Below are 26,980 nucleotides of genomic sequence, written 5' to 3'. Positions count from 1 at the left end.
AAGCTCGATTGTTCTCTACGAGGGCGATGGATATTCTCGCTTGGCTCGAGCCAATGGAGGAGTTCAATTCCCTTGCGTGCACGGGAGAGCTGAATGAATACAGGAGGCTCCCAGGTTTGCACACCTTGGTTTCCGCCCTCATCACAGGTAGAGAGCATTGGGCAAGGACCTAACGGATGAGAGTGAAGACACAGGCGGCCGCACAAAGTTTCTAGCGCCGGGAGGGCTGGTTCAACCTCATGCGTGTAAAGAGAAGCTCTGTCGCTGAGCAGGCGGTCAAAGCAACCGTTTCACCACATCGTGAAGAGCCCAATGAGCGGAGTCTGGCATCTCCAAGAGACTTGATGTGGAAGGCTCGGGGCACCTTGTCTGCGATTTGACCCTGGGAGGCGGCTAGCACTATCTAGGGGGATGGGGGGGGACTATATCTCAAAGCTGCCCCTAAATTAAACACCTCAGCAGAAATGGACGGGGTGGCTGGAGACAGGGAAATCGGGGCAACCTCCTTTGGAACGCCGGCCTCAAAAACCCGATTGAGCAGAAAAAGATAGATGGATGGACACGAGCTCTGCTTAACGTTTGCCTAATGTCAATTCAACAAGAGCTGCACTTACTTGAGATTGCTTGACAGGACTTCCCAAATGGTATTCCGTAGATGCAGTCACACGTCGATGTATCGTCATTGCCGCATTGAGCATGCATAGCACAGGTTTCACAAGGCCAAGCAAAGGAATCTTCACAATGACACTCAGGTGTTCCAGTAGCGTTTAGAAGGCAGGCTAAATACAACGTTGATGCGGAAGGACACATGAGTAACCCATTTGAAAACATTTGTTTAGAATAGCGATGAAGAGTTGTCCAGGAGACCAACCAACAGACCAAAATTCTTACCTGTGGTCAAATTCCAACTTTCCAGCGTTAAATCATCTTCTATCTCTAGCGCTAAGGGAATGTTATCGACAGCGTCCCTGAGTCGACTGATGATCTCCGATTGCTGAGCGTTGCTTGGAGTGTCCACAATGAGGATAATCTCCACTGAAAAAGAGGGCCGTCACAAGAAAGGAAAAAGAAGTTAGGCAAAATGCCACTGTCGGCTTTGATACCCTTGGCCAGGTCGGTTTGAACTGGATCTTGGAGGCATAAATGATCATTTCTGCAGACAGCACATAATTTGATCAATATATAAGGCCCACCGGATTATAAGGCGCACCGTCAGCTTTTTAAAATATATCAGGCTTTTGGGTGCGCCTTACAGTGCGAAAAATACGGTAGATTAAAATATGGGCATGTGAGTATCATTTCATCCTAGTGAAAAGAATTCTGCTCTCCTCCAGAACGCACAATGAGGACAACGTCCACTGAAAAAGAGGCCCATCACAAGAAAGGGAGAAAAGATTAGGCAAAATGCCGTCTGCTCAAGTCCGGCCCAAGATACCGAATGTTAGAATGTTTCCAGATGCCTTGCAAGCGAAAACTAGGTAAGGTTTGACTAACCCCTTCGTGTCGAAATACACAATATGTGGTCTGAACGCATCGATATGTTAGAAGTGGAGTAAAGGTGGCTTTAATGCTTATTATCTTGGCTATGTCACGCCGTGCGAATTCTGTCCGTACAAAAGTCGTCTAAAAAAAACGGTTTGCAATTTTAGCTTCTACACAAAGTCATGCATCTTTATACAATACCTTCTGTTGTTGGAGTGCATGGGGCAACAGCTGTGGAGCAAAGTGAGAGAAAAGAGAAAAACAATCCATTAGATCATTTTCCACACAAAGGTGAAGAAACAATGTCTTTATCAATGTACTTCCATCCATTCATTTTCCATCGTTTTCGTCCCAACTGAGGTCTAGGATGAGCTGGAGCCTAATTGAACTATGAACACAGCCTTTCCACAGCAAACGTTGGACTCTGGCAAGCTGTCCTTTGTGTGGGGATTCAGCTGATGATGTTTTCGAACCGAATTTCTAGACACAGGTCTCGTGCAGCGGGCAACCAGTATGGTCACCTTTGAATCGCTTCGTTTCGCAGATGACTTGGTTAAATTGCACACTGCTACGTTTCCGAGTGCTCAGCTACTGGGACCGGAATGAGCCGCTCCAGTTTGAAGACCGTGGCCTTGGTTTTGAAAAAGCTCGATTGTTCTCTACGAGGGCGATGGATATTCTCGCTTGGCTCGAGCCAATGGAGGAGTTCAATTCCCTTGCGTGCACGGGAGAGCTGAATGAATACAGGAGGCTCCCAGGTTTGCACACCTTGGTTTCCGCCCTCATCACAGGTAGAGAGCATTGGGCAAGGACCTAACGGATGAGAGTGAAGACACAGGCGGCCGCACAAAGTTTCTAGCGCCGGGAGGGCTGGTTCAACCTCATGCGTGTAAAGAGAAGCTCTGTCGCTGAGCAGGCGGTCAAAGCAACCGTTTCACCACATCGTGAAGAGCCCAATGAGCGGAGTCTGGCATCTCCAAGAGACTTGATGTGGAAGGCTCGGGGCACCTTGTCTGCGATTTGACCCTGGGAGGCGGCTAGCACTATCTAGGGGGATGGGGGGGGGACTATATCTCAAAGCTGCCCCTAAATTAAACACCTCAGCAGAAATGGACGGGGTGGCTGGAGACAGGGAAATCGGGGCAACCTCCTTTGGAACGCCGGCCTCAAAAACCCGATTGAGCAGAAAAAGATAGATGGATGGACACGAGCTCTGCTTAACGTTTGCCTAATGTCAATTCAACAAGAGCTGCACTTACTTGAGATTGCTTGACAGGACTTCCCAAATGGTATTCCGTAGATGCAGTCACACGTCGATGTATCGTCATTGCCGCATTGAGCATGCATAGCACAGGTTTCACAAGGCCAAGCAAAGGAATCTTCACAATGACACTCAGGTGTTCCAGTAGCGTTTAGAAGGCAGGCTAAATACAACGTTGATGCGGAAGGACACATGAGTAACCCATTTGAAAACATTTGTTTAGAATAGCGATGAAGAGTTGTCCAGGAGACCAACCAACAGACCAAAATTCTTACCTGTGGTCAAATTCCAACTTTCCAGCGTTAAATCATCTTCTATCTCTAGCGCTAAGGGAATGTTATCGACAGCGTCCCTGAGTCGACTGATGATCTCCGATTGCTCAGCGTTGCTTGGAGTGTCCACAATGAGGATAATCTCCACTGAAAAAGAGGGCCGTCACAAGAAAGGAAAAAGAAGTTAGGCAAAATTCCACTGTCGGCTTTAATACCCTTGGCCAGGTCGGTTTGAACTGGATCTTGGAGGCATAAATGATCATTTCTGCAGACAGCACATAATTTGATCAATATATAAGGCCCACCGGATTATAAGGCGCACCGTCAGCTTTTTAAAATATATCAGGCTTTTGGGTGCGCCTTACAGTGCGAAAAATACGGTAGATTAAAATATGGGCATGTGAGTATCATTTCATCCTAGTGAAAAGAATTCTGCTCTCCTCCAGAACGCACAATGAGGACAACGTCCACTGAAAAAGAGGCCCATCACAAGAAAGGAAGAAAAGATTAGGCAAAATGCCGTCTGCTCAAGTCCGTCCCAAGATACCGAATGTTAGAATGTTTCCAGATGCCTTGCAAGCGAAAACTAGGTAAGGTTTGACTAACCCCTTCGTGTCGAAATACACAATATGTGGTCTGAACGCATCGATATGTTAGAAGTGGAGTAAAGGTGGCTTTAATGCTTATTATCTTGGCTATGTCACGCCGTGCGAATTCTGTCCGTACAAAAGTCGTCTAAAAAAAACGGTTTGCAATTTTAGCTTCTACACAAAGTCATGCATCTTTATACAATACCTTCTGTTGTTGGAGTGCATGGGGCAACAGCTGTGGAGCAAAGTGAGAGAAAAGAGAAAAACAATCCATTAGATCATTTTCCATACAAAGGTGAAGAAACAATGTCTTTATCAATGTACTTCCATCCATTCATTTTCCATCGTTTTCGTCCCAACTGAGGTCTAGGATGAGCTGGAGCCTAATTGAACTATGAACACAGCCTTTCCACAGCAAACGTTGGACTCTGGCAAGCTGTCCTTTGTGTGGGGATTCAGCTGATGATGTTTTCGAACCGAATTTCTAGACACAGGTCTCGTGCAGCGGGCAACCAGTATGGTCACCTTTGAATCGCTTCGTTTCGCAGATGACTTGGTTAAATTGCACACTGCTACGTTTCCGAGTGCTCAGCTACTGGGACCGGAATGAGCCGCTCCAGTTTGAAGACCGTGGCCTTGGTTTTGAAAAAGCTCGATTGTTCTCTACGAGGGCGATGGATATTCTCGCTTGGCTCGAGCCAATGGAGGAGTTCAATTCCCTTGCGTGCACGGGAGAGCTGAATGAATACAGGAGGCTCCCAGGTTTGCACACCTTGGTTTCCGCCCTCATCACAGGTAGAGAGCATTGGGCAAGGACCTAACGGATGAGAGTGAAGACACAGGCGGCCGCACAAAGTTTCTAGCGCCGGGAGGGCTGGTTCAACCTCATGCGTGTAAAGAGAAGCTCTGTCGCTGAGCAGGCGGTCAAAGCAACCGTTTCACCACATCGTGAAGAGCCCAATGAGCGGAGTCTGGCATCTCCAAGAGACTTGATGTGGAAGGCTCGGGGCACCTTGTCTGCGATTTGACCCTGGGAGGCGGCTAGCACTATCTAGGGGGATGGGGGGGGACTATATCTCAAAGCTGCCCCTAAATTAAACACCTCAGCAGAAATGGACGGGGTGGCTGGAGACAGGGAAATCGGGGCAACCTCCTTTGGAACGCCGGCCTCAAAAACCCGATTGAGCAGAAAAAGATAGATGGATGGACACGAGCTCTGCTTAACGTTTGCCTAATGTCAATTCAACAAGAGCTGCACTTACTTGAGATTGCTTGACAGGACTTCCCAAATGGTATTCCGTAGATGCAGTCACACGTCGATGTATCGTCATTGCCGCATTGAGCATGCATAGCACAGGTTTCACAAGGCCAAGCAAAGGAATCTTCACAATGACACTCAGGTGTTCCAGTAGCGTTTAGAAGGCAGGCTAAATACAACGTTGATGCGGAAGGACACATGAGTAACCCATTTGAAAACATTTGTTTAGAATAGCGATGAAGAGTTGTCCAGGAGACCAACCAACAGACCAAAATTCTTACCTGTGGTCAAATTCCAACTTTCCAGCGTTAAATCATCTTCTATCTCTAGCGCTAAGGGAATGTTATCGACAGCGTCCCTGAGTCGACTGATGATCTCCGATTGCTGAGCGTTGCTTGGAGTGTCCACAATGAGGATAATCTCCACTGAAAAAGAGGGCCGTCACAAGAAAGGAAAAAGAAGTTAGGCAAAATGCCACTGTCGGCTTTGATACCCTTGGCCAGGTCGGTTTGAACTGGATCTTGGAGGCATAAATGATCATTTCTGCAGACAGCACATAATTTGATCAATATATAAGGCCCACCGGATTATAAGGCGCACCGTCAGCTTTTTAAAATATATCAGGCTTTTGGGTGCGCCTTACAGTGCGAAAAATACGGTAGATTAAAATATGGGCATGTGAGTATCATTTCATCCTAGTGAAAAGAATTCTGCTCTCCTCCAGAACGCACAATGAGGACAACGTCCACTGAAAAAGAGGCCCATCACAAGAAAGGGAGAAAAGATTAGGCAAAATGCCGTCTGCTCAAGTCCGGCCCAAGATACCGAATGTTAGAATGTTTCCAGATGCCTTGCAAGCGAAAACTAGGTAAGGTTTGACTAACCCCTTCGTGTCGAAATACACAATATGTGGTCTGAACGCATCGATATGTTAGAAGTGGAGTAAAGGTGGCTTTAATGCTTATTATCTTGGCTATGTCACGCCGTGCGAATTCTGTCCGTACAAAAGTCGTCTAAAAAAAACGGTTTGCAATTTTAGCTTCTACACAAAGTCATGCATCTTTATACAATACCTTCTGTTGTTGGAGTGCATGGGGCAACAGCTGTGGAGCAAAGTGAGAGAAAAGAGAAAAACAATCCATTAGATCATTTTCCACACAAAGGTGAAGAAACAATGTCTTTATCAATGTACTTCCATCCATTCATTTTCCATCGTTTTCGTCCCAACTGAGGTCTAGGATGAGCTGGAGCCTAATTGAACTATGAACACAGCCTTTCCACAGCAAACGTTGGACTCTGGCAAGCTGTCCTTTGTGTGGGGATTCAGCTGATGATGTTTTCGAACCGAATTTCTAGACACAGGTCTCGTGCAGCGGGCAACCAGTATGGTCACCTTTGAATCGCTTCGTTTCGCAGATGACTTGGTTAAATTGCACACTGCTACGTTTCCGAGTGCTCAGCTACTGGGACCGGAATGAGCCGCTCCAGTTTGAAGACCGTGGCCTTGGTTTTGAAAAAGCTCGATTGTTCTCTACGAGGGCGATGGATATTCTCGCTTGGCTCGAGCCAATGGAGGAGTTCAATTCCCTTGCGTGCACGGGAGAGCTGAATGAATACAGGAGGCTCCCAGGTTTGCACACCTTGGTTTCCGCCCTCATCACAGGTAGAGAGCATTGGGCAAGGACCTAACGGATGAGAGTGAAGACACAGGCGGCCGCACAAAGTTTCTAGCGCCGGGAGGGCTGGTTCAACCTCATGCGTGTAAAGAGAAGCTCTGTCGCTGAGCAGGCGGTCAAAGCAACCGTTTCACCACATCGTGAAGAGCCCAATGAGCGGAGTCTGGCATCTCCAAGAGACTTGATGTGGAAGGCTCGGGGCACCTTGTCTGCGATTTGACCCTGGGAGGCGGCTAGCACTATCTAGGGGGATGGGGGGGGACTATATCTCAAAGCTGCCCCTAAATTAAACACCTCAGCAGAAATGGACGGGGTGGCTGGAGACAGGGAAATCGGGGCAACCTCCTTTGGAACGCCGGCCTCAAAAACCCGATTGAGCAGAAAAAGATAGATGGATGGACACGAGCTCTGCTTAACGTTTGCCTAATGTCAATTCAACAAGAGCTGCACTTACTTGAGATTGCTTGACAGGACTTCCCAAATGGTATTCCGTAGATGCAGTCACACGTCGATGTATCGTCATTGCCGCATTGAGCATGCATAGCACAGGTTTCACAAGGCCAAGCAAAGGAATCTTCACAATGACACTCAGGTGTTCCAGTAGCGTTTAGAAGGCAGGCTAAATACAACGTTGATGCGGAAGGACACATGAGTAACCCATTTGAAAACATTTGTTTAGAATAGCGATGAAGAGTTGTCCAGGAGACCAACCAACAGACCAAAATTCTTACCTGTGGTCAAATTCCAACTTTCCAGCGTTAAATCATCTTCTATCTCTAGCGCTAAGGGAATGTTATCGACAGCGTCCCTGAGTCGACTGATGATCTCCGATTGCTCAGCGTTGCTTGGAGTGTCCACAATGAGGATAATCTCCACTGAAAAAGAGGGCCGTCACAAGAAAGGAAAAAGAAGTTAGGCAAAATGCCACTGTCGGCTTTAATACCCTTGGCCAGGTCGGTTTGAACTGGATCTTGGAGGCATAAATGATCATTTCTGCAGACAGCACATAATTTGATCAATATATAAGGCCCACCGGATTATAAGGCGCACCGTCAGCTTTTTAAAATATATCAGGCTTTTGGGTGCGCCTTACAGTGCGAAAAATACGGTAGATTAAAATATGGGCATGTGAGTATCATTTCATCCTAGTGAAAAGAATTCTGCTCTCCTCCAGAACGCACAATGAGGACAACGTCCACTGAAAAAGAGGCCCATCACAAGAAAGGAAGAAAAGATTAGGCAAAATGCCGTCTGCTCAAGTCCGTCCCAAGATACCGAATGTTAGAATGTTTCCAGATGCCTTGCAAGCGAAAACTAGGTAAGGTTTGACTAACCCCTTCGTGTCGAAATACACAATATGTGGTCTGAACGCATCGATATGTTAGAAGTGGAGTAAAGGTGGCTTTAATGCTTATTATCTTGGCTATGTCACGCCGTGCGAATTCTGTCCGTACAAAAGTCGTCTAAAAAAAACGGTTTGCAATTTTAGCTTCTACACAAAGTCATGCATCTTTATACAATACCTTCTGTTGTTGGAGTGCATGGGGCAACAGCTGTGGAGCAAAGTGAGAGAAAAGAGAAAAACAATCCATTAGATCATTTTCCATACAAAGGTGAAGAAACAATGTCTTTATCAATGTACTTCCATCCATTCATTTTCCATCGTTTTCGTCCCAACTGAGGTCTAGGATGAGCTGGAGCCTAATTGAACTATGAACACAGCCTTTCCACAGCAAACGTTGGACTCTGGCAAGCTGTCCTTTGTGTGGGGATTCAGCTGATGATGTTTTCGAACCGAATTTCTAGACACAGGTCTCGTGCAGCGGGCAACCAGTATGGTCACCTTTGAATCGCTTCGTTTCGCAGATGACTTGGTTAAATTGCACACTGCTACGTTTCCGAGTGCTCAGCTACTGGGACCGGAATGAGCCGCTCCAGTTTGAAGACCGTGGCCTTGGTTTTGAAAAAGCTCGATTGTTCTCTACGAGGGCGATGGATATTCTCGCTTGGCTCGAGCCAATGGAGGAGTTCAATTCCCTTGCGTGCACGGGAGAGCTGAATGAATACAGGAGGCTCCCAGGTTTGCACACCTTGGTTTCCGCCCTCATCACAGGTAGAGAGCATTGGGCAAGGACCTAACGGATGAGAGTGAAGACACAGGCGGCCGCACAAAGTTTCTAGCGCCGGGAGGGCTGGTTCAACCTCATGCGTGTAAAGAGAAGCTCTGTCGCTGAGCAGGCGGTCAAAGCAACCGTTTCACCACATCGTGAAGAGCCCAATGAGCGGAGTCTGGCATCTCCAAGAGACTTGATGTGGAAGGCTCGGGGCACCTTGTCTGCGATTTGACCCTGGGAGGCGGCTAGCACTATCCAGGGGGATGGGGGGGACTATATCTCAAAGCTGCCCCTAAATTAAACACCTCAGCAGAAATGGACGGGGTGGCTGGAGACAGGGAAATCGGGGCAACCTCCTTTGGAACGCCGGCCTCAAAAACCCGATTGAGCAGAAAAAGATAGATGGATGGACACGAGCTCTGCTTAACGTTTGCCTAATGTCAATTCAACAAGAGCTGCACTTACTTGAGATTGCTTGACAGGACTTCCCAAATGGTATTCCGTAGATGCAGTCACACGTCGATGTATCGTCATTGCCGCATTGAGCATGCATAGCACAGGTTTCACAAGGCCAAGCAAAGGAATCTTCACAATGACACTCAGGTGTTCCAGTAGCGTTTAGAAGGCAGGCTAAATACAACGTTGATGCGGAAGGACACATGAGTAACCCATTTGAAAACATTTGTTTAGAATAGCGATGAAGAGTTGTCCAGGAGACCAACCAACAGACCAAAATTCTTACCTGTGGTCAAATTCCAACTTTCCAGCGTTAAATCATCTTCTATCTCTAGCGCTAAGGGAATATTATCGACAGCGTCCCTGAGTCGACTGATGATCTCCGATTGCTCAGCGTTGCTTGGAGTGTCCACAATGAGGATAATCTCCACTGAAAAAGAGGGCCGTCACAAGAAAGGAAAAAGAAGTTAGGCAAAATGCCACTGTCGGCTTTGATACCCTTGGCCAGGTCGGTTTGAACTGGATCTTGGAGGCATAAATTATCATTTCTGCAGACAGCACATAATTTGATCAATATATAAGGCCCACCGGATTATAAGGCGCACCGTCAGCTTTTTAAAATATATCAGGCTTTTGGGTGCGCCTTATAGTGCGAAAAATACGGTAGATTAAAATATGGGCATGTGAGTATCATTTCATCCTAGTGAAAAGAATTCTGCTCTCCTCCAGAACGCACAATGAGGACAACGTCCACTGAAAAAGAGGCCCATCACAAGAAAGGAAGAAAAGATTAGGCAAAATGCCGTCTGCTCAAGTCCGGCCCAAGATACCGAATGTTAGAATGTTTCCAGATGCCTTGCAAGCGAAAACTAGGTAAGGTTTGACTAACCCCTTCGTGTCGAAATACACAATATGTGGTCTGAACGCATCGATATGTTAGAAGTGGAGTAAAGGTGGCTTTAATGCTTATTATCTTGGCTATGTCACGCTGTGCGAATTCTGTCCGTACAAAAGTCGTCTAAAAAAAACGGTTTGCAATTTTAGCTTCTACACAAAGTCATGCATCTTTGTACAATACCTTCTGTTGTTGGAGTGCATGGGGCAACAGCTGTGGAGCAAAGTGAGAGAAAAGAGAAAAACAATCCATTAGATCATTTTCCATACAAAGGTGAAGAAACAATGTCTTTATCAATGTACTTCCATCCATTCATTTTCCATCGTTTTCGTCCCAACTGAGGTCTAGGATGAGCTGGAGCCTAATTGAACTATGAACACAGCCTTTCCACAGCAAACGTTGGACTCTGGCAAGCTGTCCTTTGTGTGGGGATTCAGCTGATGATGTTTTCGAACCGAATTTCTAGACACAGGTCTCGTGCAGCGGGCAACCAGTATGGTCACCTTTGAATCGCTTCGTTTCGCAGATGACTTGGTTAAATTGCACACTGCTACGTTTCCGAGTGCTCAGCTACTTGGACCGGAATGAGCCGCTCCAGTTTGAAGACCGTGGCCTTGGTTTTGAAAAAGCTCGATTGTTCTCTACGAGGGCGATGGATATTCTCGCTTGGCTCGAGCCAATGGAGGAGTTCAATTCCCTTGCGTGCACGGGAGAGCTGAATGAATACAGGAGGCTCCCAGGTTTGCACACCTTGGTTTCCGCCCTCATCACAGGAAGAGAGCATTGGGCAAGGACCTAACGGATGAGAGTGAAGACACAGGCGGCCGCACAAAGTTTCTAGCGCCGGGAGGGCTGGTTCAACCTCATGCGTGTAAAGAGAAGCTCTGTCGCTGAGCGGCGGTCAAAGCAACCGTTTCACCACATCGTGAAGAGCCCAATGAGCGGAGTCTGGCATCTCCAAGAGACTTGATGTGGAAGGCTCGGGGCACCTTGTCTGCGATTTGACCCTGGGAGGTGGCTAGCACTATCTAGGGGGATGGGGGGGGGACTATATCTCAAAGCTGCCCCTAAATTAAACACCTCAGCAGAAATGGACGGCGTGGCTGGAGACAGGGAAATCGGGGCAACCTCCTTTGGAACGCCGGCCTCAAAAACCCGATTGAGCAGAAAAAGATAGATGGATGGACACGAGCTCTGCTTAACGTTTGCCTAATGTCAATTCAACAAGAGCTGCACTTACTTGAGATTGCTTGACAGGACTTCCCAAATGGTATTCCGTAGATGCAGTCACACGTCGATGTATCGTCATTGCCGCATTGAGCATGCATAGCACAGGTTTCACAAGGCCAAGCAAAGGAATCTTCACAATGACACTCAGGTGTTCCAGTAGCGTTTAGAAGGCAGGCTAAATACAACGTTGATGCGGAAGGACACATGAGTAACCCATTTGAAAACATTTGTTTAGAATAGCGATGAAGAGTTGTCCAGGAGACCAACCAACCGACCAAAATTCTTACCTGTGGTCAAATTCCAACTTTCCAGCGTTAAATCATCTTCTATCTCTAGCGCTAAGGGAATATTATCGACAGCGTCCCTGAGTCGACTGATGATCTCCGATTGCTCAACGTTGCTTGGAGTGTCCACAATGAGGATAATCTCCACTGAAAAAGAGGGCCGTCACAAGAAAGGAAAAAGAAGTTAGGCAAAATGCCACTGTCGGCTTTAATACCCTTGGCCAGGTCGGTTTGAACGGGATCTTGGAGGCATAAATTATCATTTCTGCAGACAGCACATAATTTGATCAATAAATAAGGCCCACCGGATTATAAGGCGCACCGTCAGCTTTTTAAAATATATCAGGCTTTTGGGTGCGCCTTATAGTGCGAAAAATACGGTAGATTAAAATATGGGCATGTGAGTATCATTTCATCCTAGTGAAAAGAATTCTGCTCTCCTCCAGAACGCACAATGAGGACAACGTCCACTGAAAAAGAGGCCCATCACAAGAAAGGAAGAAAAGATTAGGCAAAATGCCGTCTGCTCAAGTCCGGCCCAAGATACCAAATGTTAGAATGTTTCCAGATGCCTTGCAAGCGAAAACTAGGTAAGGTTTGACTAACCCCTTCGTGTCGAAATACACAATATGTGGTCTGAACGCATCGATATGTTAGAAGTGGAGTAAAGGTGGCTTTAATGCTTATTATCTTGGCTATGTCACGCCGTGCGAATTCTGTCCGTACAAAAGTCGTCTAAAAAAAACGGTTTGCAATTTTAGCTTCTACACAAAGTCATGCATCTTTATACAATACCTTCTGTTGTTGGAGTGCATGGGGCAACAGCTGTGGAGCAAAGTGAGAGAAAAGAGAAAAACAATCCATTAGATCATTTTCCATACAAAGGTGAAGAAACAATGTCTTTATCAATGTACTTCCATCCATTCATTTTCCATCGTTTTCGTCCCAACTGAGGTCTAGGATGAGCTGGAGCCTAATTGAACTATGAACACAGCCTTTCCACAGCAAACGTTGGACTCTGGCAAGCTGTCCTTTGTGTGGGGATTCAGCTGATGATGTTTTCGAACCGAATTTCTAGACACAGGTCTCGTGCAGCGGGCAACCAATATGGTCACCTTTGAATCGCTTCGTTTCGCAGATGACTTGGTTAAATTGCACACTGCTACGTTTCCGAGTGCTCAGCTACTGGGACCGGAATGAGCCGCTCCAGTTTGAAGACCGTGGCCTTGGTTTTGAAAAAGCTCGATTGTTCTCTACGAGGGCGATGGATATTCTCGCTTGGCTCGAGCCAATGGAGGAGTTCAATTCCCTTGCGTGCACGGGAGAGCTGAATGAATACAGGAGGCTCCCAGGTTTGCACACCTTGGTTTCCGCCCTCATCACAGGAAGAGAGCATTGGGCAAGGACCTAACGGATGAGAGTGAAGACACAGGCGGCCGCACAAAGTTTCTAGCGCCGGGAGGGCTGGTTCAATCTCATGCGTGTAAAGAGAAGCTCTGTCGCTGAGCAGGCGGTCAAAGCAACCGTTTCACCACATCGTGAAGAGCCCAATGAGCGGAGTCTGGCATCTCCAAGAGACTTGATGTGGAAGGCTCGGGGCACCTTGTCTGCGATTTGACCCTGGGAGGCGGCTAGCACTATCTAGGGGGATGGGGGGGGGACTATATCTCAAAGCTGCCCCTAAATTAAACACCTCAGCAGAAATGGACGGGGTGGCTGGAGACAGGGAAATCGGGGCAACCTCCTTTGGAACGCCGGCCTCAAAAACCCGATTGAGCAGAAAAAGATAGATGGATGGACACGAGCTCTGCTTAACGTTTGCCTAATGTCAATTCAACAAGAGCTGCACTTACTTGAGATTGCTTGACAGGACTGCCTTAATGGGATTCCGTAGATGCAGTCACACGTCGATGTACCATTATTGCCGCATGCTGCATACGTATCACAGGTGTCACAAGGCCAAGCAAAGGAATCTTCACAATGACACTCAGGTGTTCCAGTAGCGTTTAGAGGACAGGCTAAATACAACGTTGATGCCAAAGTAGACATTAGTAATATATTTTAAAATATTCATTCATAAAAGTGATTAATAGTTTTCTAATCACCAGACCAAACTTCTTACCTGTTGTTAAATTCCAACTTGTCAGTGTTAAATTTTCTGATACCTCTAATGCTAAGGGAATTGTATCGACAGCATCCCTTATTTGACTGATGATCAGTGATTGCTCAGTGTTGCTTGGAGTGTCTAAAATGAGGACAATGTCCACTGAAAAAGAGAGCCATCACACGAAAGAAAAAAAAGGTTAGCCCAAATGTAGCCTGCTCAAGTCCTTCGCTTTATCCGTTCATATTTTGAACATGAAAACAAGGTCAGATTTGAACAATGTCTTCTCTTCTAAATTAACACCTAATAGTCTAACCACCACAAGCTGGGCAGTTTCAATCCATACAATTTTCAACCTTTTAGCATGTTCACAAAAATTATTTCTACATGAAGACAGTTGACTTTATGACACATTTTGATACTGTACCTTCTGTTAGTGGTGGTTGTGTGTTGGTGGCTGTGGAACAAATTTTGAACAAAAAGAAAATACAACGTTAATTTACATAAATAGCAAAAACACAGTTCTCTAGTTTCTATCCATTTTCCATTTACTGTATATATATATATATATATATATATATATATTATTATTATTACATATTTATTAAATTATTCTCCATTTTCTGTTCTCTTATCATATTATATCCATTTGGTTATGCTCCTTCTCATGTTGTAGTTTTAAGTTCTAATTTGTAGCCAATTAGAATTCAACTAACTTGTGTCGCCTGGCTGTATGTAGTCTGCCTGCTCCCAGAGACACTAGGGCATTTGCTTCAACGGTTGTGGGCTTCTGTGCAAGCACAGATGGATAAGTGAGCGGCCCATGTAACGTAATAGTTAGCTGTAATAGCCAATCGACTCATCAGATCGCCACCTAGAGGCCTCACTTTGAAAGTGACGTGAGTGGATGTTTACTGCAGGAAGGCTGTGCAATGCTCAACCACCAAGGTACGCAGTGTTGGCTTTGGCTGATTGCGTTAAAAGCGTAGCGTAGCTATTCGCTAACCTGTCCCGACTTGGCCATTTTTCTTACTGGGCTACCAGGGGCGTGAGCAACGAGACACCAAAACACGGCTGGATGCACACCCGAGTGCATACACTGTACATCTCAGTGCCAAGAGAAAGAAAGCATGAAAAATAGGAAGATATTGAGAAGACTGATCGATTGTGAGCGCTGTTTGTTTTGATGAATGCTAGCCTTTTCTTCATTTATTGTTTCATTTTTAATACGTTTGTGTTATTTTATTTCGTTCATATTCAATTAATAGTGAAGAAATAAAATGACGTTTTTCTTATATTAAACTGTGATTTGTAATTTGGACTTCATAAATTTTGTGGATATTTACTTTAAATTATTATAATTTTTTAAGTTTTGACTATTATTTTGTTATGTCATATGCTATTATTAGTTTTTGTACGTCATTTAAGTTTAATTATTTTTTTGTACAATTTTCACAGTGTGATGAAGACAAGCTTTATTAAACCTCTCTAAGAAAACCACTAGTATTTGTCCTGGCTACGAGGGAGTTACTGTAACAGGGAAAACTCAACTGTTTCAAGAGAACAAGTGGCCAAGATGGCGCCGGCAACTGCTTCAATGCTATTCCAGCAGCGCAGAGGACGACAACATTGACATCACGGCAAAGTGAACGCTAAGCTCAAATTCGCATTTCACATGCATGCACACAAGACAAGAAAATTGCACAGAAGCTACACTTACATATTAAAGATTCAAGCTCGATATACTGCTAGCATCCTACCTCAAAAATGTGCGTCCAGAGGAAGCGTATTGATTTGAAAGTATGCGTTCCTGGTCAAAAATTATGTGTCACGGACTCAGAGACGCAGGCAAGCGATAGCACTGATATTCACACATTCAGTTTATGTAACACACAAGTGTAGGACTGCTACAAGAGGTCAATAAAAGCACTGATATAGAAGACAGTGATAGTGACCAAACAGATTCCCAAAAGAAGCTCGACAAAAATGAAGGTGGTGACAACACTGAAAAGAAAATAAGGAAATGTGAAAGTTGCAGAACTCTAACAGAGAAAGGCAAAGAAGGAGAAGAGGAGAAAGTTAAAGCTCTTAAACGAAAGTTCAATTACGCAACTGGATGTACAGGGTATTCCAAAATGGTTGAACCCATTCTAAATGCCCATATCTCGGAAACTACTTGATGGATCTTAATGAAACTAAGTACACTTTATGTTGAAAGTCATACGTTTTATTGGTTAAATTTACAAAGAAAAGTACAAATATTTGTAGGTTTTATGATAGCTTTTCAGAAATATTCAATATGAGCGCCGCCCGTGACTCTGCACACATTGACGGCCGTCCTGGCGATTTAGGGGTGCATAAGCAGCCCTTTTCTTGAAATTTATAGTGCCAAGTCCTAATTTGTTTTGTAGTCGGTGTCTTCTTTGCAAAAATTGTGAAGAAGGCACGCTGCACTGTCTTCAGTGACTGAGTCCGAGCATACTGACATGCAAAATGCCTTTTCTTTTGAAGTGAACGGCATTACTTACCCTGAAAAGATAGAACTGCCAAACGTTACACACAAAGACATCAAACGTTTCTAAACAAGCTATGAAAATTTAAGGTCAGTCCAACAAAAATTGTCAAAATTATTGGCCTAGCTAGTATCCAAGCATACTAAGTGAACGGCATTTCTCAACCTGAAAAGATAGAACTGCCAAACGTTACACGCAAAAACATGAAACGTTTCTACACAAGCTGTGAAAATTTGTGGTCATTCCAACGAAAATTGTCAAAATTATTGGCCTACGAAATGGTGTCAAACATTTTGGAACACCCTGTACTATGTGAAGCCATGAACAAGCTAGCCGAATAAAAAGCAACAGCTGTTAAGCGTTGCAACGAGAAATTGAATAGTTAACATGAAGAATTCTGATAGAGGAAAAGGAAGCTATGATAAAAGATCATATAAGGGCAGAACATGTATCGTTTCAAAGAACACTTGATGAAAAGATACGAAAGGTACATATTGATTCTAAATTTAAACCCTCCGTGAAAATACATTTCAGTGGTATTATTGTCATTCGGATGTACAGTAGATACGGGATATGTTTCCAAATTTCTCTTATTTTTTCGTTTCACATTCACTGTTTAAATTTGCAAACCATCCACCAAAATGTTATTTATTTTATGCTATTGTTGTCTTTGGGGCATGATAAGAATGTCAAGTCCATTTGGACAAGAAGACTATGCAAAGACTGATTTACTTGTATGAAGGATTTTTTTTCCCATGTAATGTGCATCCTTTGCATTTGTAATGAAATCCGCTGAAGGCTGGAACAGATATATTATAGTTATACATTGTTACAATTAAAAAAAAACTGCTTCAGTTTCAGTGCATTCATCAGTGACCATAATTGTTACACCATCACACCAAGTCCAGTGAAGCATGCCTCACCATTTCTTTTCTCTCTGACATGTTTATGGGATTCTGGTAATTGTCTTTGTGTCACATCCTGAAAAATAAGCAAACATGATTGACTCACATAGAGTTCCAAATTGTAGTCATACAAAAGTTTAAAAAGCATATATATATATATATATATATATATATATATATATATATATATATATATATATATATATATATATATATATGTAAAAACACCCTGTGAATTCTTACTTGTAATAACAATTTTGTCGGTGGAGTGTCGTCCTTATTCTCCCAAATGATGGAAGCAGCCAGAAAGAGGAGTACGGCGAATCTGACAGGTAATATCATCCCAACTGTAGAGAAAATTTTCAATTATAATCTAATTAAATTGATTTACACAGCACAAAAACATTATCAAGCTGTGGGTTTTTAATATTTGATGTAGTGTATAAATTCCTGCATCCATTTATTCTCCTCCTGTATCATGTTCACGGTTGTGGGTTGGGTAAATTACACCCCACATGACTTCGAAAAAAAGCTTCAGACTTTATCCAAGACTCATTGCCAGTCAATCGTTGGACATATAACGCAGAAGCATAGCAAGAAATTCTTCATTTGCGTGGCCAGGGTGATGTTGTGTCTAATGAGGATAGTGGAAAGGGAATTGATCCTAACATAAAAATGAATAAATAAATGAAAAATTGTGTATTATTTTAAGTTTCCTGATCGCCAAAATGTAAGTTAGATATGAAATTACCAGGGACCAGCTTGCAGAAAAATCCATAGTATTTTTTTTTTTGATGTATTATTAGTGCAAAGTAAATGCATTGTCTGAGAGAGGCGGGAAAGTCACAGCTCAATTATTTTTTTAGATGTGGGTGTGGCCAAGGGGAGGAAAGTGACCAGGGCATCGTCGTGCTATCAGTGACTTTGTTCCAATTATGAATTAAAAATATGCTCATTTAACAGGCTTCTATCAAGGAAATTCAACATTTTGGAGCCGTTTCCAATGTTTCAAAGTTATTTTATCACCTTAAATGCCTTAAATTGATACATTTTGTCGATGCACATGCTGAAATTAATGTTGCAACAATAAAACGATTTGAAGCTTCAATTCTTTTCTTGATTTCTGTTTTTTTGACACAGCTGAATATGAATTTGTCAAAAAGCCCTCAAAATCATCATCACTATCTGACACACCAAATAACTCCTCCCATTTCAATGCACAGCTATCTCGGATGTGCTCTTTTTTTCTCCTTGTCCTCTCTTCAAACATCCTCCTTACTCTTCCACGGGTAGTCATCTTCAAACTCGTCTAATTTGTTTGAAATGCAGGTCTCCGGAAATTGTTTGCTCAAGCCTTCTTTACCCAAGTGATGACTGAGGCGAGATCAGAGCCTGGATCGGTTGTTCTTTGCTATGTTTGACCCCCCCCACCTGCTGACATCCACGCATACCATGTCACTGCTCTTGCATTTTTGTCTTCAACGGACAAGTCAAGCCGTATTTTCCTTTTCATAAAATAAGATAAGAGAATCCTTTATCTGTGCCACAGTGGGGAAATTGCATTGGCAACAGCATTAGGGATAAAACAAGTGACACGCCAGATCAGAAAGATTACACACAGACTATATATAGTATGTGCCTCGATAATAAATAAATAAATACAATATAATAAAAATGATTCACTATACTGTATCTACAAAATAGTAATAATAATGGGTCAAAGTCCGCTGGAAAAATTACCCACACAGCCTCATTGTTGACAACAAAGAGACAACTCGGCGGCTCTTGATGAAAGTGCATTAGAAAGTGCAAATATGCTAAAATAGATGCCTACTATATCGAATTAGAGCTGTATATAATCATTTTAACACTTGTAAATGACCTTAAATGACTTATTTCACATTAGAATTAATGTTATTCAAACAGATATGTGGAGAAAATTGGTCTGGGTCGTCTGGTTTTGAGTTATGTCTTTTCCTTTTCCTCGCAATGCGGTTTCAGTTCATTTTATCATAAATACCTGAAATCCGCAGCCGTGCTTCACAATGTTTATGATTGTGTGTATACAGTATATGCCAAAAGACTGCCATTAATAAACAAATGAAATACATTTCCGCATGCTCAACCAGTGCACTCTTAGTTGAATCAGCTGGGGACATCTAAACTTTTACAAGTACATCCTCTTGGTTTTAGTAATATTCCTGCATGTGAAGGAGGAATTATTGAAAATAATGCCATAACAACTCCAGCAAAAATATTTTTTTGATTTACATAAGAATCTTAGAGTGAGATAAGGCTGAACAGCGCTTGATTTAATAAGATCCCTAAACGCAGGTAGTCAATTGATTTTTCACCTAGTCTAACTAATTTTGAACATTGTTGATAAAAGTGTAAAAGTGGTATAGGGACAGAGGTTTTTTTTAATGCACAAATTGTGGGGTTGGAAATTGAGGCTTTAAGTCATGAATGAGGTAAACAAAACAAAACAAAAATCACTGAGTAACAGAAAATGAATTGATAAAACGATTCACTCTGATCATTTTGAGGACGAAGCATTCACCTTAAAGCAGAGGTGCCCAAATTCAGTCCTTGAGGGAACACTATCCTGCATTTTTTTATACTTCCGTAAACATAAAAAACAAAAAAAATAATCTTTCTGGGTGTTCTTATCATAGAAATCTAGAGTTGGTTGTGTTGAAGACATTTCAACTGATTCATTATTATTTTTAGGAATAGCGATCCTAACATTCCTATATAGTGAGAAGGTTTTAAAGCACTTGGGGTTTTGGTTGGGTTCCAAGATGGCTGAAATTATGGCCAGTAGACAAAATGTAAAAGATTCAGGTATTCATGGTAAAATTTCAGACCCCTAATTCCGGCCCCGCATTGGCCTGTGGGCAGATGGTTATAGGAATGAGCTTTTAACTCCATCAACAGTTACATTTCATTAACACTTTAAATCAAAAAAACCTTTCTGTAACGCTGTCACTATAAACTAAACCCTTGCAAATGGTACTATTTTAAATCCTAAATTTAGTTAGTAGGTTGATCAACAGATTGTCCATTTATTATTTTATTATCTCTCTCTCTCTCTCTCTCCCTCTCTCTCTCTGTATATATATATATATATATATATATATATATATATATATATATATATATATATATATATATATATATATACACACACACATTTGTGTTCATTTTAAGTTATATTAAATTTTAATAAGAAAATGTAATAATTATGAAATTTGTCAAAATGTGTTTTGTGTCTACATTTTCTTGCTAAGGAGGTCATGAAGCCTGCAAAGCTAAAGCGTAGTTCAAGTCCTGGCTCCAGCCTTCCTGTGTCGAATGTGCATGTTCTCCCCAAGCCCACATGGGTTCTCTCTGGGCACTCTGTCTTCCTCCCACACTCCAAAAACAAACTAAATTGTCCTTAGTTGTGATTGGGTGCGTGATTGGTTGTTCATCTCTGTGTGCCCTGCGATTGGCTGGCAACCAGTTCAGGGTGTCCCCCGCCTACTGCCCAAAACCAGCTGAGATAGGCGCCAGCAAGCCTGCTGGGGATAACCGGCTATATAAAATGGATGAATGGATATATATATATATATATATATATATATATATATATATATATATATATATATATATATACTGTATATATATATATATATATATATATATATATATATATATATATATATATATATATATATATATATATATATATACTGTAAATATATATATATATATATATATATATACAGTATATATATATATATATATATATATATATATATATATATATATATATATATGTATAAGAGGGAATCTTTCAGTCTATTCATGTTTCTGGCAGTATAAACATACCCACAAAACCTAAATACTGGGTAAAAACATTACAATATCAATTCAATACACTTAACAACATTGAAATGACTTTTAATGTTTATTACATGTATATTAATAGTGTTACATTATATTATTGCTTAACATCTGCATGTTTAAAAACAATTAACTTACTTTCTGGATTTAGGACTTTTCAGGATTTATCCTAAAATAATACCATATGCAAAGGCTTAGTTCATAATGAAAGAGTTTGATAATTTCTTATTCTTTTTAGCTCAAAAAGGTTACTGTTTACTTGGTAAAAAGCCCCCCCAAAAAAAGCCCATATATATATATATATATATATATATATATATATATATATATATATATATATATCTTGGTTGTGCTTTTTTTGTGGATCAGATTCCTGATGTGTGTGTTATGACAATTTCCAAGTACAGTGATTGAATGTATATAAAAAATAACTCAGATAGAAGTTTCAAGAAGAGCCAAATAGATAATAGAGAAAACCACACACACACATGCACACCCAAAAAGCAAAGCAATAACGGGTAGCCATAGCATAACATGTACAATATAAAGATGACTTTAGCATTACATAGGATTCAAACTGCATGTATATAATTTGAAAATTAGTGCTACACAAATGTGACAGGTAGCATACAGCAAATAAAAATTGGGCTCAGCAAAACATGACCCAGGCATTGCTACCCAGCAGGGCTAATTGCACTATAGACACCTGTGTTACTTTCTATCACAATTCACAAATGCATCATAGTATTTTCAAATGTTTCCACGTGAAAAACTGATATTATTTCCCATTTCAATAGTGTATGTACTTTGAAAATCACTGAAGGGAATCCATGCATTCATATGAATCTATCATGAGCGTTAAAGCAAAATTTTAAAATCACTGTCCTTCGTAAGAAAAGAATGTTGTTTTTCTCTTCTGCAGATCAAATGTCCAATTTACAAAAGAAAAAGAAAAAAGGGTTTTTATTTACCTTCTGTCTTAGTTTCATCGATGAAACCCACTTATTTAACCAAAGACCCGAGGAAACATGCGTGAGGTGACCATCTATCCACTTCTTTTCCTGGAATAAGAGTGCGAGTAGCACACCAGTCTGACAGGTTCAGTTACTTCACAGAGGCAACAATTAAACTCATTAGGTGCTCATTTTGTAATCATTTGAATTTGAGGAAGGAGCTTTCTCATCATTAATAGTGTTAGGGACACAAAATCATTAAGGTACTTCCAAGTCCATACACTCATTGAGAATTTGATTTCTTTATTGTCGTGAAAAAAAAAAGATTAATTCGACTCATTACAATCCTTCAAGGGCGTAAGCCAACTCTCAATATTTTTCTGATGCATGAGTTAAACCTTGTATAGTAACTCCTGTTAGCAGCGCAAGAAAGTCAAAGTGAACGCTGTAAAAAACATGACAAAAGTCACAGTTTACATTTGAAATTCCAATTTATTACAAAAGAAATCTAGGTAAGAGATTTCCAACGGCACGGTGAAGCTGTTTTTGTCCTCCCGCCAGCGTGTGTGTTTTCTGATTACTGACGCTGCCTTGCTCGGGGCACATAAAGTGCTCATATTAACGCCGCATGGAAGTCGAATTAAACTGACGACTGTTGCAAACAATATAAGAATCGTTCTTTACACTTGAAATTCCAATGTATTACTACTATGCCATTTCCCTCAGAACAGCAAAACCCTTTCCTCCTTTTAAGAGTGTTTTTTTGATGAAACCGCCGCTGACAACCCAAGCAGCGGAAGTTGGGGCAGGAGTAGCTTACACTCCTGCCATCATTGGTCGATAGTCACGCCAGGAGCCAACCATGTGTCATATAGAAGTGCCAATTTCCCCCCCAAAATCACTTTTGAGTGCCCTGCAAGATATGCGATTGTCTCCCGGCGCTACCATCGACCAATGAGGGCAGGAGTATAATCGACTCCCGCCCCAACATCCGCTTGTGTAGACTAAGGCTAACAGCTTGATGTCAATCAGAAACACGCAGGTTCTTGGGAGGAGGAAAGCGGCTTCGTCGTGCCTTTGGAAATCTCTTACATAAAATTCTTTTGTAATAAATTGGAATTTCAAGTGTAAAAACTGTGTGACTTTTATCATGTTTTCTACAGCGTTCACTTTAATTTATAGGTCTGAAACTCCAGTCCTCGAGGGCCGCAATCCTGCATGTTTTTGATGTTTCTGTCATTAATTCACCTGAATCAAATTATTAGCTCATCAACAAACTCTGCAGGAGCTTGAATATGATCCTAATCATTTGAATCAGGTGTGTTTTAGAGAGCAGTATGGATCCTAATCATTTGAATCAGGTGTGTTTTAGAGAGCAGTATGGAAAACATGCAGGTTTGTGACCCTCGAGGACTGAAGTTTGACTAGACTTCCTGGCGCGGGCTAATATGACACAGCTCTCTGTAGGACCACAACCACTTAAACTTACATTTACTGTACAAGGTTTAATAATTTAAGATATAAGTAAATATGTCTACTGCTGTAGGTGGATGTCCAAGGAGTGTCCGTGGCAACTGCATTTATAGTTACCTTGTCTTTCTGGCATACAAGAAACCTTCATAGTGCGTCTTTCGGCAATATAGTTTTTTTTTGTTTTTTAATTTAAAAAAAATATCCGCGATAGGTGAGCCGCGATATAGCGAGGGATCACTGTACCATATTTTTCAGACTACATTTTCCTCATGATTTGAGCCTTGCGGCCTATAGTCCAGTGCGGCTTATCTGCAGTTTTGTTGTTGTTGATGTTTCGTTTTGAGGTTTTACTTTTTGTCAGCCACCAGGAGACAAACCACATGTCAAGCAAATGTGTGTGTTTACTTTACATATTACATTTGATTTACAGTAAATATGTTCACATTTACTGCAGCTGTTCAATAATTATTGTGAAATATCATCAACATGATCTTCACAGAAACTGGTAGCCCTTTGTCTTACTCAGTACCAAAGAAGTAGCTCTCAGTTTCAAAAAGGTTGGTGAAAAAGGGTGCCTACTTTGAAAGAACTAGACTGTGAAACATGTCCTCACTTATTTAAATTATTTTTTGTTAAGTGCATCCACACGTGCTCATTCATAGTTTTGACGCCATTAGTGAGTCAAAAACGATCTTTTGCAAAAGACGGAGACAGAACTAATGTCTTCCACTGATCTTGGGCTCTCCTCTTTGTTTTATTACAAAGATTATAGAAGGCGATAACAAGTTTCACCATGCTTCTACGTAAGGAATTGTGTGTGTGTGTGCGTATGAGTGTAGGTGTGTATGCGAGTATGTGTCAAGAGGTGTGCAAGCATTTTTTTTTTTTTTATATAACATATATACTTATACTGTATAAAATTATTCCATCAGAGAGAATTTACATTGTAAATATTCATGAAAATAACTTGTGCCTTTCACAGAGCGTGACAACAGTTTACCTTTTGGATAGTGCCAAATTGCCCTTAAGCAGAGATCAATGTCTCTGGATATTGACATTCCTCTATTTTTGACAGAATGTCTGTTCTAAGCTTTGTTTTTTGTTGTTTGATTTATTTATTTAAAAAGATATAAGCCACATTTACTTTGCAGATGAAAGAGTTGTAATTTGACCTTTGTTGGGGTCCCTCCAAATTCACAAATACTGTATACTTACATAATGGCACACATCTGTACTCTTGAGCCACTCATGAATATCATTTTAATTTCTCTTACTAACTTCTGTTCTTAATGGGGAATATATTATAAAAATATATCAATATTATAGGCAGTGTTCGGAATAATGGATTACTTTTTGCTGTAATGCGGTAATGTAGTACATTACACCCCAAAAATAGTAATATTGTTCTCGTTACAAATGAGAACAAAGTAATACTTTACAATGCATATTCAGCCTGATTGGAGGAGAAATGTCCGAGGCTAAAGTTAGGCGCACTTTGTGCGCGACATTTAAAGAGCTATCCGCGAATTAGGACCAGTAATCTGACAAATCATTTAGAATGGTGCCACAGTAACATGCAAGTAATGAAAAGAAAACACATGAAGGTGAGGAGATTTGTGGCGGTGTATTTTATAAGTAGAATATATGCTTCCCACAGTGAATTAACCAGCATTTGGAAACCTTGTCAGCAAGATCCCTGTCGCAACTAAAATAATGACAAGGTAAGCTAAAGCTAATTTTGACTATACAATTGCTATTAATAATAGTGTACAAATAGTTCTAGTCAATATGTAATCAAGATGAAGCACACAATAACAAAGATGTACTGTAGCCTAGCTGCTAACGTTAGCCCCACCTAAACCATCTATTTGTGAAACATCTGTCCCTAACATATGCCGACTAAACTTGAATTTGAATATTAACATTGAAATTGTGGAATGCACTAACAGGTTTTTTTCTAATGCATAAAAAATGCATCACTATGCTGTGATGCTAAGTAATAAAGGGATTAAAATACAAAAAACGAGTTTCTTTTCTTTAAATGTTTACAATTCAATACAGATGAAATGATTTGTATTGGTTATAGTCTTATGCATCGTGCACACCGAACGCGAACGAGGTGAAAAAGCGGAGAGTTTTGTATCGTAGTCAATGGAGTTCGCGCGAACGGGCGCAATTGAGCGTCGGGCGACGCTATGGCCGCAAATGGCCGTGAATGGCCGCGCACGTTCACGAGATGCGAAATTTCGCCTTTTGCAATGAGCTTCATTTAGAATAGCAAATCCATATTTACAATGGTAAAGAGAGTAATATAAAAGTAATCCAATAGTAATCTAATGCATTAAATACTATAATATTGTAATGTAACTAATTACTTTGAAATGACAGTAATAAGTTGGGTGCAGCCCATATGGCCTGGTACCAGTTGATAAAAAAATTTCACACCACGGACCGACGGTTAGGGACCTTTGTGATAGGGAACCAGCAAGAGGGCAGTAAATAAAAAACAATCCTACATTTCATTTTTACTTTCCAATTAAGCCAGCATGTGAATCATTGTATGCTGTGTTTCTATCTCTTAACAATGTCAGTTATGAAATCAGTTTTGGTGAGTTCAGTTATGTTTATTGACAACTTTTTCAGTTTCATCAGTACTGATTAGAATGAGCATTGCTATATGGTTTCACAGACTTGTTGTTTCAGACTTTACTTTGAAAATACCTCAGTTGTGTTTTACATTCTTGGTTAATTACAGCTCGACACCCTTACACAACTGAGCAGTAAATACCTCCCTGCTGTTGCAAAAACTCCTCTCAAAGATGTTTGTGGTAAATTTACAAACGTGCGAGTCATTGTTTGGATCATTAACTTGTTATGTACAAACTCTGCTCTATTAGTTCTGCTAAACAAAAAACAACGAGGCCCCTGGTCGAAGAAGTGAGTATGCCTGTGTGTGTGAAAATGTGTGTGTGTTTGCGTGTGTGTGTGCATGTGCGTGCTTATGCGCCTCCATGCATGTGTTTTTCATAACAATAACAGCCAAGGGACCGAAATACACACCACACATAATTCACACCTTTAATTGGAGGTCGTTGCATCACATCCTATCAAGAGACAAGATTATGTTGACTTTATTGACTATTTGGATTGTATTTCTGAAAGACTACAATTGAGATAGCTTTGATTTAAAGTACAACTATATATTTATGTATCTATGTACAAAAAAAGAAATTAGCAAAATGGTATTATCTGCCGTACTGTAGGTGATGTCTAACGATATCCTATGGTTTAAAAATGTTCCTTTGTTAAAGCTCATAAACACAAAACTGACCCTCACAGACCACCTCTTAATTTATTTAATTATTCCACATAAACTAGTCTTTATGCATTTTATTCATAAATAATAGAAAATGCACAGTATGGTAGCTAACAAAGTGAAAATCAGGCCACACAGAGGAAAAGCTATTCTCAAGTGGGCCGGACCAATAACAACAATATTTTTATAACTTTAAAACATAAACTTGTTAACATAACATAAACATAACATAACATAAACATAAACATAATTATTGTTTTTTAATACTATCCAAAATATTACAAGCACAACATCACTATTAATCATAAAA

Source organism: Hippichthys cyanospilos, chromosome 20 (assembly GCF_059441005.1).
Source record: "Hippichthys cyanospilos isolate Australia breed blue-spotted pipefish chromosome 20, RoL_Hcya_1.0, whole genome shotgun sequence".
NCBI classification, from domain to species: domain Eukaryota; kingdom Metazoa; phylum Chordata; class Actinopteri; order Syngnathiformes; family Syngnathidae; genus Hippichthys; species Hippichthys cyanospilos.
This window is presented reverse-complemented; position numbering follows the sequence as displayed.